This window comes from Mandrillus leucophaeus, unplaced genomic scaffold (genome assembly GCF_000951045.1).
Source record: "Mandrillus leucophaeus isolate KB7577 unplaced genomic scaffold, Mleu.le_1.0 Scaffold149, whole genome shotgun sequence".
Taxonomy (NCBI): Eukaryota; Metazoa; Chordata; class Mammalia; order Primates; family Cercopithecidae; genus Mandrillus; species Mandrillus leucophaeus.
The window spans coordinates 5,825,763-5,838,378 of record NW_012101465.1 but is presented as its reverse complement, the minus strand read 5'-3'; the positions used below and the strand labels follow the sequence as shown (position 1 = coordinate 5,838,378).

Here is a 12,616-nt window from a genome sequence, read left to right as displayed (position 1 = left end):
GATGTTTTTAACAGAATAAAGGGGAAAAATACACCTACGTTTTTCTTCCCCCATCTATTGTTAAAATTAACAAGGCAGGTGAGGACATTCAGGTGTCTTTGGGTGACTTAAACCATGCTGAGGGCTGTACTGAGTGTGTGGCTCTGCCACAGCATGCTAGGACCCAGGAAGAATTCTAACACTTGGCTGATTCTTTGCAAGGACTTTTATCTCCATCATCCAAAAAGCTCCTCACAGCAAGGTATGAAAGACAAGAAATATAGCCATTTGGCAGAAAACCAAGGCTCAGAGAGCTTAAGAAACTCTCACCTGTGGTCACACAGCTAATGGCAGAATCATATTCAAAATCAGAAATCTCAACTGCAGAGCTTATCATCCTTAACCAAGCCTGGAAACCCAGGGCTCCACTTTTCTGTGGAAAGCTGAGTATAGCCTGCATATGTGTTTTGTTTTGTTTTATTTTGTTTTTAATTTAATTAGTTCTACTATGTTTTAAATGAATTGGTTCTACCAAACATTAGGATCTTACACATGAAAATATGGACTTCTGACACCTTTTGGAAAACCCAAAGTTCAGACCTACACTGGTGCAGGCAACAGGAGAAAAAAAAAAGGACTAAAAGGAGACTGCAGCTCACTTCCTGGAAGATCTTGCCATAACCCAGAGCTGATCAAAGATCTCCTCTGTCTGTGACCTCATGCTCAGCTACACAAAACCCTAACAAGTCATTATTCTGTTCCCTTTTCCTGTGTCTGTGCTTTCCCTCCTCCTGGGATAACCCCATCTGTCTTATCAATTTGGTGGGTATACATAATCTTCTTCCAGGATTCGGTTCAAATGGACCTGGCTCCACGAAGAATTGACCGTGAAGTCAATTCTGATACCCCTGGGATAATCAGGCTTTGTTCAGGGTTCTTGAACATTTTCTTATGCTTGTTTTACAAACCTGCTTTCATCTGTGCACATTCAGTGCTGAGTACACAGTAAGCAATCAATAATATTTTGTTCAATAATAATAACAATGACTTAAGTAGTACTTCTCATGCGCCAGATACTGTTAAAAAGCACCTTGTTCATGTTAATTCATTTAAGCCTCACAACTACCTATTACTATACCCATTTCACATAGAGAAAACTGAGACATACTCTGAGACATACTAAAGGTTAGAAAAATTTCCCACAGTCACTCACTCAGCTATTAAATGGCAGATTAATTAGAACGTAGTCAGGCTACCTTTGGATGAATGAGTGGGTGTGTAGGTGGATGAATAATTAGGTAGAAGAAAGGGAGAGAGAGAAGAAGAGAAAGGAAGAAGAGAGGGGAGGACAGATAAACTGTCAGCAATAGGGAATGGCGGCGGAGGCAGATGTGAAAAAGTGCTTTCTGTTGCAGGGGCATCGAGTCTTTTGGTGGGGTAGGGGCAGCAGTATGTGCTTGTAAACTCTACAACCAGCTTTCTAAGGGAAAATGCTTGCTTCGTAGTATAAACAGTGGTGCAAATCCTCCTACCATGGCTGATTTCATGATGCCAACGTGATATCTGATTACAGAGTTGGAGAGGGCCAGTTCGAACACACCGGGGCACAGGGTATGCCAAGGAAAATGGCACATAAAGTGACAGGTAACAGCCAGGTGACAAAGGACTGTGGAGGCCAAAGCAGCTCCATCTTGGATGCTAATCCACCGTGTTGACTTCTGATTAACTTCAGTTCCTGGAAGGCCTCTAAGATTTTCCACTTATCTAGTGTTCCTTGTGTAAGAGCGGGTACTTACGTACTATAAATCCTGCCCTTAGGTCAAACAAATTTGATGTTACCATATTCAATAGTTCTACAAATCCTTTCGGAATCATCCCTTTCCTATAATATGTAAACCCTGGGTCTAGTGGGTAATGGCTCAGGGATCCACCATCTTGTCTCGCTATCGCCTGACATACAGACATGACTTCTGTTCCTAAGTCCCAATTGTAGGTTTCTTTCTGATAAACTAGATTTGTCAGCCTCTTTCTTCAGTCTCTCAGCTTCCTTGAACTTTGGGATAGGTTTGCGTAGACCTGCCCATTGCTAAACAAGGACCTGTTAAACCATACTAAGGATGCAATCCTCTTATATGCAAGCAGGAGTAATTTAAAGGATTTTAGCAGAGACTGATATGATCGTATGCTTATAAAGAGTTGGACACAAGCACATAGTCAAAATCTAAGGAACCCTTCTTCATCTTCCTATATCTTGCCTACATGACAATTATTGCCGCAAGAAAAGTTATCAATTGTTTCACCCCTTTGTACCTTGTCCCTTTACTGGTCAGCTATTTCTCTCTCTGTGTCACTCCCCCTCATCCTTTTATTGTAGGTTCCCAGAAGTGCTCCAGGTGTAACAGACCCTCAGGACTGTAGAGTGTCCATCTATCATTGTTGGATCTGTAACATGTAAGGGCTGGAAGACCTAAGCAAAGAAATGAGTCTGAATTAACTTAAACAGAGAAGACATCATATGGAGTAAAAATAAAACAATGTCAGACACATCTTTGACATTATACACACATATAACTGAAAAGGACTTTAGAAATCATTTAATTCCTAACTTTCCTCTTACTGGGGAAGTAGAGCCCAGAACATCTGACGTAACACCAGTGCCACAGAGATGGTTAGAGTCAAAGCTGGAACTGGAACTAGAACTAGGTTGCCTGGTTCCCAAATAGTCTATACACACATAAAGAGGGCATTTTCTGAGATGTCGCCACCCCTGCAAAGTCAAAAGCTTTCTTAGAAGAGTTTTTTTCTTCTACTAAGCAGGTTCTATTTCATCAAACAGAACAAACAAAAACATGCTAATTTCCAGGAGCAGGGACATTCTGTTATCTTCTTCCAACACTGGACAACATGAGCCATCTGTTTAGGAAAACACTCCATGACCACAGTTCCCTCTTTATCACTCAAGGCCTTATTATCTACTTTAAACATTCTTCAGATCCTGACCTTTTCCCATGGTTCTCCATCTACCTGCCTGGGCCAAAGCCATTTCCTGATAACTGGGAAGTGGGAAGGGAAACGAAGTGAATCTTTAAAAACTATTTTGGCAAGTCTACTCAAGAGAAATTGTTGAAGGGGGAGTTGAAACTTTTGGCTGAAATGCAATGGAGTCTGATAATTCACCCTCATTTCAGGTGATATTGGCCAAGGCTACAGTGAACCTAGCCAAGGGGGCCACTGGGAGCTAAAACACAAGCCAGGGTTCATCGGGCCAGGATCCAGGAGGCTATTTTTGCTCCAAGGAAGCCCATTTTTCATTTCTCACAAAGGCATCCCATATCTTGGTTGTGGCCCTGATAAAGGATCCTTTTCCAGCTGAAGGTCTTCTCTACTTTCCAATACCACTATCCACAGTCTTGATCCCTAAGAACAGAGCAGAAAAAGCCACTTTCCCAAGTCAGAGAAGTGAAAACTGATCTGGGGAGGAAGCTCCCAAAGTGCTAACGCCGCTAGAAGATCCCAGAGTGCTAAAGCAGCTGTATTACCATTTGCCTGGGCCTGTCCCAATTTATACCTACTGTCTTGGAAAAACAACTAAGAGCCCTTTCATTCGCCAAAGTGTCCCAGTGGGAAATGATAAATTATATGGTTGCCATTGTCTGGAGTTCTTGGGGTCAGAGACCTCCAAGGCATCTACCAATAGAATTCAACGCATTCATGAACCTGCATGGAAAAAAAAATCGCAACTTTGTGAAGCTTAAAACGGCAATGTACCATCTCATTCCATTTTGAACACAGGCCATAAACCTCAATAGTAGCAGTACTAGTGATTAAGTCACCAATATAAATATTTTCATATCACAATACAGCTGCCATAGTTATCTCATAGGAGCATATATGGCCATTCCTACTTCGAAACAATACTAGCCACTAGTCCCACTACAAGATCTTGTTATAGAGGCATTATGTAAGAAGCACATACATTAGTAACAGTGGTTTCTTTTATAAGTCGATAAACAGATATTTCAATAAAATTGGTTTGTGCTATAATCATATGTATTATATTTTATGCATTTAAACACACCATTCCAGGGCCCCTAGGCTTTGTCAGACTGTCAAAGTGCACCATGGAGTAAATCAGAGAAGATCTTGGCTTGGAGATTGATAAAGCCACACTAATGTGGCACTCTGATATGTGAGAAAGAGACCTTGTCCTCTGGCTGGGGAGCTAGGCTGCCTGTGAATTATCTATGCTATGCGGTGTTATTTAGTGCATTCCTTTTCCTTATAAGCCTCTTCTTTCAGTCTTTATTACTCCCATTCTCTTTTTTTGCCTTCTCTTATTCTTATTGTTTTGTTTTGTTTTTTCCCCCCTTATCCTTTGGTTTAGGTTTACTATCAGGTATTTCTTAGTCTTACTGTGCTAAGTATCGGGTTCTCTTCCTTTGGGTAGGTATTTTGTGGTTGCTGTTTTTGTTTTTGTTTTGCCATGCTTCTCTTACTCCTCTTTCTTGCCCCCACCTTTCCCACCTTTCTGTGCTGTTGTCTGCTGCCTCTAGCTTGGCCCTCCTGACTTGGCTGGCCACACACCATACCCCTTTCACAGGTTTTGTAGCGGAAGCATTGGGTATCAACAGTCCACAGTACATCTTCCCTTTGGGAATCATTTTCAGTTTACTAGCAGACACTGTTTCCGAGCCACAGTTAAAATAACAAACTGGCCACTCCAATAAATGACCGCACAACACATAGTAGCAGGAAAATAAAAGCTTTGAAACTCTAAGCTTAAATATAATTGTGGAAAGGGTGAAAAGTATTCCACTTAATAATCCGTGATGGCCAGACATCTAGGGAAGATCAGCAGCCTGGACCAGGACTCTTCTCAGTGCATAAATTCCCAGTGCAGCATAGGAAAAGCATACTGCTTAGTCACTGCTAACAGGGGGAGCCCTCTGTAGCAGGCCTATACAATGATTATTTCTCCAAATCAGAGCTCAGGTTAGAAGACTCAGGGGAAAGCCATGAGACCTCATGACCTTTGTGCTTTAGCTTTAGAGAACTATGCACTGTGCCTTCAGCACGGCCCTCACCAGAGGACATATTTGTCCTGAACTATTATAGCAGTCTCTCCCAGTAAGTTACTGAATATTTCTTCTATCAATGACCTAAAATTGGAAGGAAGAAGGGAAGGAAGGAAGGAAGGAAGGAAGGAAGGAAGGAAGGAAGGAAGGAAGGAAGGAAGGAAGGGTAGGAGGGAGGGAGCGAAGGAGGGAGTGAGGGAGGGAAGGAGGGAGTGAGGGAGGGAAGGAAGGAAGGAGATGGGGTGGGGGGGCGGGTGGTAGAGGAGGAAAAGAGAATAAAAGGAAACTAATCTGTATTTGGAAACATACTTACCACTTTGTCAAATATTACTCCATGGTTGAGGATAGCTTCACATATTTGTAATATTTGTTTCCATTTTATTTCTAACGAAAGGCATCTAAAGCATTTTTTTAAACTGTCTGAAAATGCAGTGACATTTGCACTGGACAAGTATTAACATAAAAGGTAGCTGAGAGAGCTTAGGATAAAATGAAACTGTAAATTTCATAACCTTTCCTAATCTGTTCATTTATTCTCCTAAAGAATAAAATCTGGTTTTATTTGGGGGGGATTTTTTTTTTTTAAGTATTTACTCCTTTATCTATTTTGAAAGAACTATATGGCTCTTACTATTAACTTACCAGCTGTGGTGGAGAAATAGTATGTTCAAACCTATCAGCTTTTGAGAAGATTCCAGATTTCATTCTCATATGAAATGACCATTTCGTTTGTCATTGTCATGTTGAGATGTATTAACTCACTAAGTTTTTATAAAGTATATGTAGATATATACTAACATCTAAGGTATAAGAGCTTCCATCATGACTCCAAACCACTTATCAAATAAAGTTCACAAAGTCACAATCGGCAGATAATAAAATAAATACAAAATTTATTAATCTTATGGATTATTCAAATCTAAATATAGATTAAGATATTTTATATTTGTTTAAAATAAAATCAATAAGGGTAAAGCTTCTCAGGTCCTACTCTCAGCTTTTTTTTTTTTAGTATCTTCTTCAAACTCTTTCTACAGAACCTTATTATTTAGCTTCTCTTGCTATTAAAAATAGTCAAGATCAGATATTCTAAATCTTGATTATTTTTTATTTTCAAATATCTAACCCAAGACTTTTAACTCATACTGTGTATTGTATAAGCATATCTATTCATTGTGTTCTGAATAAAAGTTTTTATTTTTTCATATCCTTTGTCTCAGAGCATATTGCTTAATAGTAATTGTTATTCTAAAGTCAACAAACTCATATTTATATGATTTAAGATAAAGGCACACCCCAAAGAATTTCCCCAGAAGATGTGTGATGTAGGACTTTTGATACTGCACCACATAGAAGCCACAATAAAATAAGTAGAGGCGATTGGACCACATAAGTAAGATAAGGATACAGCTCCCATGAATAAACTAGGAACTGGACACCAGAATGTCTGCCCAGGTTCCAAAGGATTCCCCTTCCTGTGGTCCCTGGGACAGAAACCATTTCTTTCGGATATTGTCACACTTAATTTCAGTGTTACATCTCTTTTCTTTAACACTGCTGCAACTCAACTAAGCTGGTATCCCCACCTCCAGAAGGTCACCCTTCTGGATGATCTGGTTTTGAATGGCTCTTCCTGAAGAGTGGGGCAGCTGTGCAAGTTTTTCCTACTTGCATGAAAACAAAATTGGTTTCTAATGAATTCTCTGGAAAATGAATGCTTCCCCTTGAGATAACTGGGGTCTTGGGGATTCAGAACAGTCGACCTGACACAAAAGGCAGACTGAGGTTGGGGGTAGGAATAAAAGGAAGAAGAGGGAGCAGCTCTTAGTGCATGCTGGATCTCTGTGGGCATTTTGGTCACACCTGGGTCCCTCAGCAGCCAAGCCTCACCTCCATCTTCCTCCACCCATCCCTCCTCTGACAATAATGTTGACTCACTCTCTTCTTTTCTTCTTCCACCTCCCTCACTATAGGATGACCTAGGTCCTAGTGTGCCACAGCATTAGAGATAGAAATCCTACTCCAGGTGACATAAAAGGCACCAGGTTTCCACCATCTGTCTATGACTCTTGCCCTGCTGATGTGATTCTGAAAAACAGGATTCTTCTATCCCCCCTATTGATTATGACTATTACTGTAGTCATAGTCAATATTACTATTGACTTTGTGTTAGTTTGTCTCCAAAGAGAGGACATCCTGGTACTATAGAGAAAAGACATGAGGTGTTCTTGGAAACTAGAGCTTTGTCTCATGAAATGCTTAAAGGTGTATGAAATCCTCAAGTGACTGGAGAAAGCCCCCTTTGTTGAAGGGGCTAGGTAGGCAAGGAAGTGATAAATATTATTGGAAGTGACAAAGAACTATTTTTCCTCTTTCTGAGCCTCAAGTACAGAAATATATTGTGTTGCCTCAGCTTTACATCAGCATAAACTTTAATGAAAAGTCAAAAATCCACGAGAAATCCAATAATTCATGCCATTGTATTCAAAAGAATGTTTCCTGTGATAGGAAAAATTCCCTATTATTTTCACAAATACTTGGAAGTATGGAAGGATGAAGCAACTCAATCTAACAGAAGACTTTGCTGAAATCATTAGAAATCACTTAATCTTATTTAGAATCATCCAGAGGAGGCTTGCATAGCTAATTTTTGTTGATCTGAAGACTTATAAATATTCTGCAAATTTTTATTTCTACAAAAAGAGTCACATTTGTGGTAGCTTATTCATTATATATGATATAGAGTTTTTCTGGTTATGCTGATTGAGAAGCATTTATGGGAAAATAAGCAAAACACTCTTTTTAAAATAAAAATTATTGTCCTAATTAATTTTAAGATGCTAAAAAAATAGCGGAAGTGAGCATAACTTATTTATGTATAATGGTACCATATTTGAGCAACAGTCAAAAGGCAGTGGTTCTAGCATTAGTTACGCTACAAATGCACCAAGCGGCCTTGAGCTCAGCATTGAATCTCCTCCCTGAGTCTGGATTGGGTGTGATGATATCTGAGATTCCTCTTAGCTCTAATTCTGTCACTCAATTCAGAGAGAGGCTTTCATTTGCCGAATACAATTGCTACATAAAACTGCCTCTAGTTCTTGACCACAGAGCAAATCCCTGTTCATATTTGGATCCCTCCTTCCATTTATCTTCCTATTTAAAAAGAGAATGTCTACGAAAGGTTCAGAAGAGAAGTCCAGTACCAGTAGCCAGTTTTGTAAATCGATTTACAGTACTAGTATTCCACTATACCAAGATGCACCCCACCAAACTTTGAGACAGGCGATATGCAACATCAGTCTTCCCAATACTCTGGTCACAGGGGCTCACAGGCCAGGGCTGGCACTCATCGGATGCCCCTGCAGTTTGGAGTAAAGGGTTAGGGGCCTCACTCATGCTTCCTTCTAGACAAAGGGTTTTCAGTACCAAATAGGGCTGGGAGTATGGGACATACTCAGTGTTCTCTGCTCACCAGACCAATCAGCCCCACCATTTCCTGGCTGAATGCCAATAAGCAGATAACTTGATTTCTTCAATACTGGGTTTCCCCATCTATAACACGAGATAAGTATCTCTACCCATCTTTCAGGACTGTTGTGAGGGTTAAATCTAACACAAGCATACACAATATCACATATAGTGTCTGGAATAGAGTAAGAACTCCACACCCGCTAGCTAGCGCTGATTGTTACATTACTATTTGTCTCCCCAGCACGGTTCAGCAACCTGAAATAAACCCACCTTGATGTGGATCTGGAGTCTTTCCTCAAGTTACCAAGGGACATATTCTAACTTGTTTCGACATGCAAAAAGAAGTGGCCAGAGCGCAAATTCAGGCGACAGATAAGCATTCAGAAAGAAATGAGCCCAGCGAGGGGGTGGGGGGCGGGGCGGGGGTCAGAGCTAAATCTCATGGAGTGTGAGTTTTAAGTCTAGGATCCTACCTCAGGTATCCAGGTGCTTGTGAAGAAGCCCGGCTCTCTCACCAGGCCTGACCTGTGAGGGTGTGGCCTTTGTGCTCAGGAACTGCACCAGGAGCCTGAGCGCAGGGAATCCCCGTTCTGCTCCTTGGGGCTCTGGAGTTTGCCACCGCTAAGGCAGGGAGCTACCTGCTCCAGGGGTGCCCCGGAATGGGAGGGACTGACCTCGGGATTTCTCCCGGGAGCCCTGGCGAGTCGACGTTTCCTTCGATGTGGCCAAGGCGAGGGACCCAGAAAAAGGAACTGCTCTGAATTTTGCTTTTTCCCAACTGGTACAAAGGAGCAGGAGTAGGGCACCCGCGGAGAAAGTAAGAAAAGCCTGCACGTGGAAGGTCTGAACAGGGAGGACCTAAAGGTTGTACAGGGTTCCAAACCCACCCAACCAAATGTTTCCCTATAGGGCTACTAAGAACCAGGGATCCACTCTCAGCCAAAGGCACCTCTGGGAGAGGAGCATACACCTCCTCAGGGAGAGAAGGGTTAAGTGAGGTGCTTACTGTCCTTGGTAGTCACTGTGCCCCCACCCGGAAATAGGGGGCTAGGTGGATAAAAGGGAGGGGAGGCTGCCTCTTTGAAACAGCTGACTAAGCCCCCTCCCGCAAACGGTCTTGCACTCCAGATTGCTGGGGTGCACAGGAGAAAAGAACCTCCCCTTCCTGCATTTGCCAGAGCATCTGGAACCACCAGAAGGATCTACCTGGAAACTGCAAGGTGGGCAGATCCACCTCTGCCTGGGCTCCCAGGTCTAAGAGCTGGGTCTCCCCTCACCCGAGGCCCACACCTCCTAGCTCTGCGTTTCCCTGCGCGCCCTCCAGCTCTGCGCTCCCCAGCCTCCCAGGCGCAGCACAGGGTTCCCCCCACTCCCTCGCTCCGCCCAGGTGCGATTTGTGGAGGGGCGGGGGAAAGTGGCTCCCACCGCAGCCTCCGCTCCTGCGCTCTCCTCCAACCACTTTGGACCCCTGTTTACTCGCCGGGCGCTGGGGACTCCCCTCTACCCCGCACACACGTCTCCCCCTGGGAGGCAGGAGTCCCCTTCCTACACTGCGGCTGCGGAAACAACCTTGACTCCCGAGCGCCTGGCAGAGAAGGTGGGCGTGGGTCTACCGACCTGGCTGCGGAGGTGAAGGAACGTAGAAGCAAGCGGGTGCCAGAGAAGAGAGCAGACTATGGTCCTCTTAGAGCATGGAGAAGCATCCCTGGTCCGCGATCTGACTATTCAGTCACCACCCAAGATGCCAACGCATTCAGATTCTCTCGGGGAGGTTTGTTTGCTTATGGGGAGGGAGATCGCCCCATCCCAGGCACTGAGCAGCCTGCCTTCCCAAGTACCCAAGGGCCCGGCATTCCAGGGCTCCATTCCTTGTCTCCACGCGCCCCCAGGTACCCAAGCCCCTCCCCCATCTGTATTTACATACCCAGGCCAGCGCCCTCCGGACTCAAATCCCTTTTCCTCTTCGTCAGATGGCCTCTCAGGGCTGGCCCCTCATCCACATTAGCAGTACCTTTTCATTTCCCTCAACCGTGGGCAGATCTACCCGACCCTCAGCTTCCTCCTCCACCGCACGAGCAGCCTTTCCCTCCCTGAGCCACTTACTTCACCCACCCATATCTGCACTTGCAGTTCCCACGGCGCACAGCCGCAAGCCACTCCAAAGGTTTCATTGCCGAGTTGGGGGTGGCGTGTGCAAGGATGGACTGACTCCCATCGCGCTGGACGAAGCTTCAGGGGTGGCCACAGCCATCCTCCACCTCCCACCTCTCTTATTTCATCTTCCCTGTCCCTACCGAGCTCCTAGAGGCAGGATGACCACTGCTGGGTCCCAAACCCTCGCCTCAGGAGCCAGAGCTGCGGGGAGTGAAAAGTCGACTGGCAAAAACACACAGAGAGAAATGGGCAGATGCATATGGCAAGAGGGGCTGGGGGAAGGGCGAATGCAAGAACTAAACCTGCAACTTGCACAGCACGGGGTGAGCACCGCGCAGGGAAGGGTCACAAAAGTTTGCAGACTATTGTATAGCAGCCGGCTGAACAGGAGCAAAGAGGGTCGACTGTATCTCTCCAGGAGGAGGTCTCTCCCAGGGTCTGCGCAAAAGGGATCGGGGGGGCTTAGAAAGGCATGGCTTAGAACTGAGGTAATAGTTCTCTACTTGTTCCTTGGAGGGACGGCCTAGGTACCCGGGGAGAGGGATGATCCCGCGCGCTGCGAAAAGCAACAGGCGGCTGCACCTTACCTTGCGCCAGTCCCGGGCCGGGGTGGCTGCTCCATCCTCGTGGCTCAGGGAGGAGGCGTTGGGTGCGTATGCTTAGGGGTGTGCGCGCTGCCAGGGCTGCAGCGGCCGCCACCTCCAACCAGCTGCAAGCCGAGCTGCCCACCTGGGACCGGGCCGGCCCGGCGGGCTTGGCTCCGGGCGAAGGCGGCGGGGTTGGTGCGTGGCGGCTGGGTCGCGGGACGCAGGCAGTGCGTGGCGCGGCTGGCGTTTTCGGGCGCCGCCACCGAGCGAGGGTGCGGCCCCGGGCTGCCGTGCGGGGCACGACTTGGCTCGCGTTGCTGCGGCGGCCGCTGCAGACCCTGCTCCAGGCGCCGTAGCCTTGCAGGAAGAGCAGACAAAGACGCGAGAGAGGCAAAGCGCCGCTTGCCCAGATGCAGTCGGCTCAGTCACTAGAGGGAAATCGCCTCCAAACCCAGCCTGGGGATGAGGGAGGAGGGGCGAGGCGGCTGGGGACTAGAAAAGCAGCAGGGAATTAACGTGACAGTCAGAGTCCAGCCAGCGCCTCGCCCGGCGCTGCTCTCTCGCTTCGCGGTTGGGGGGTCCGGAAAGGAGAGAGGGGGCGGGGGCTGAGCGTTGGCTGCAGGAGACCAGCTGAGGTAGGAGTATTAACTCCCTCCGCTGCTCTCGCCTTCCTTCCTCGCACCCCCTTACACAGCTCTACTTGCAGCAGTCTATGGCCCCATTCCTTCCCCCATTTTTCTAACTACTGAGATCAGAGCTGAATTAAACTGGTGAAAGGAGCAAAACGTGCAATAGATTGATTGCCCTCCTTGGGGGAAAAGCGGAGGCTTAAAATCAATTCGACAAATGAGTGTTTACTGGGTGCCGAGTACTGTGCTCCTCTATTGTGAGGGAGGATTATGAATAAGGTACCCCCCTCCCGCCCCAGGTTCCATTGTCAGATCTCAGAATCAGTTTCCCCTGCAGTTCTGGAAGCCCAAAGTTTCGGGGTTGAGTTGTGGTCCCTGATCCCTACCCTCAACCCATCTAGCTTTCTAAAGCAGAAGAAGGTGAAATTCAATTTTCCCTTCTCCTTCCTGGGATGACTTTAATGTGCAGCCGAAATGGAGTCTCTAGGCCCCTTAAAAAGCGCGCGCACGCCATTGTGCGTGTGTGTGTATGTGTGTGTGTGTGCGCGCGAGTGTGAGCGCGCTCGCGTTTGCGCGTGTGTTTTAAGAGTAAGTCAAATTACTGGTTTTAGTGATGTTCTTATTTCATGATTTTAATTATTTACCATATCTGCACTAGACACCAATTTGGGGCAGAGGAACCCGGCTCTCCAGACTCTACAAATACCACCTTTTCTCT

At 45.8% G+C, this 12,616-nt stretch overlaps 1 protein-coding gene across 3 annotated transcripts in view; it reads right to left on the bottom strand.

Annotated features, from left to right (window-relative positions):
* The window catches only part of LRRC3B (leucine rich repeat containing 3B), a 97,016-nt gene extending 85,167 nt beyond the window's left edge, over positions 1–11,849 (bottom strand). Inside the window, exon 1 of one of the 3 annotated variants that reach the window (XM_011974815.1) lies at positions 11,270–11,849. The gene's annotated coding sequence lies outside the window, so the exon portion shown is untranslated. Of the gene's footprint in view, positions 1–10,145; positions 10,424–10,640; positions 10,806–11,269 lie in introns of those variants that run through there. The other 2 variants (XM_011974818.1, XM_011974819.1) reach the window with 2 other exon arrangements.
* Between the last annotated feature and the right edge of the window lie 767 nt (positions 11,850–12,616).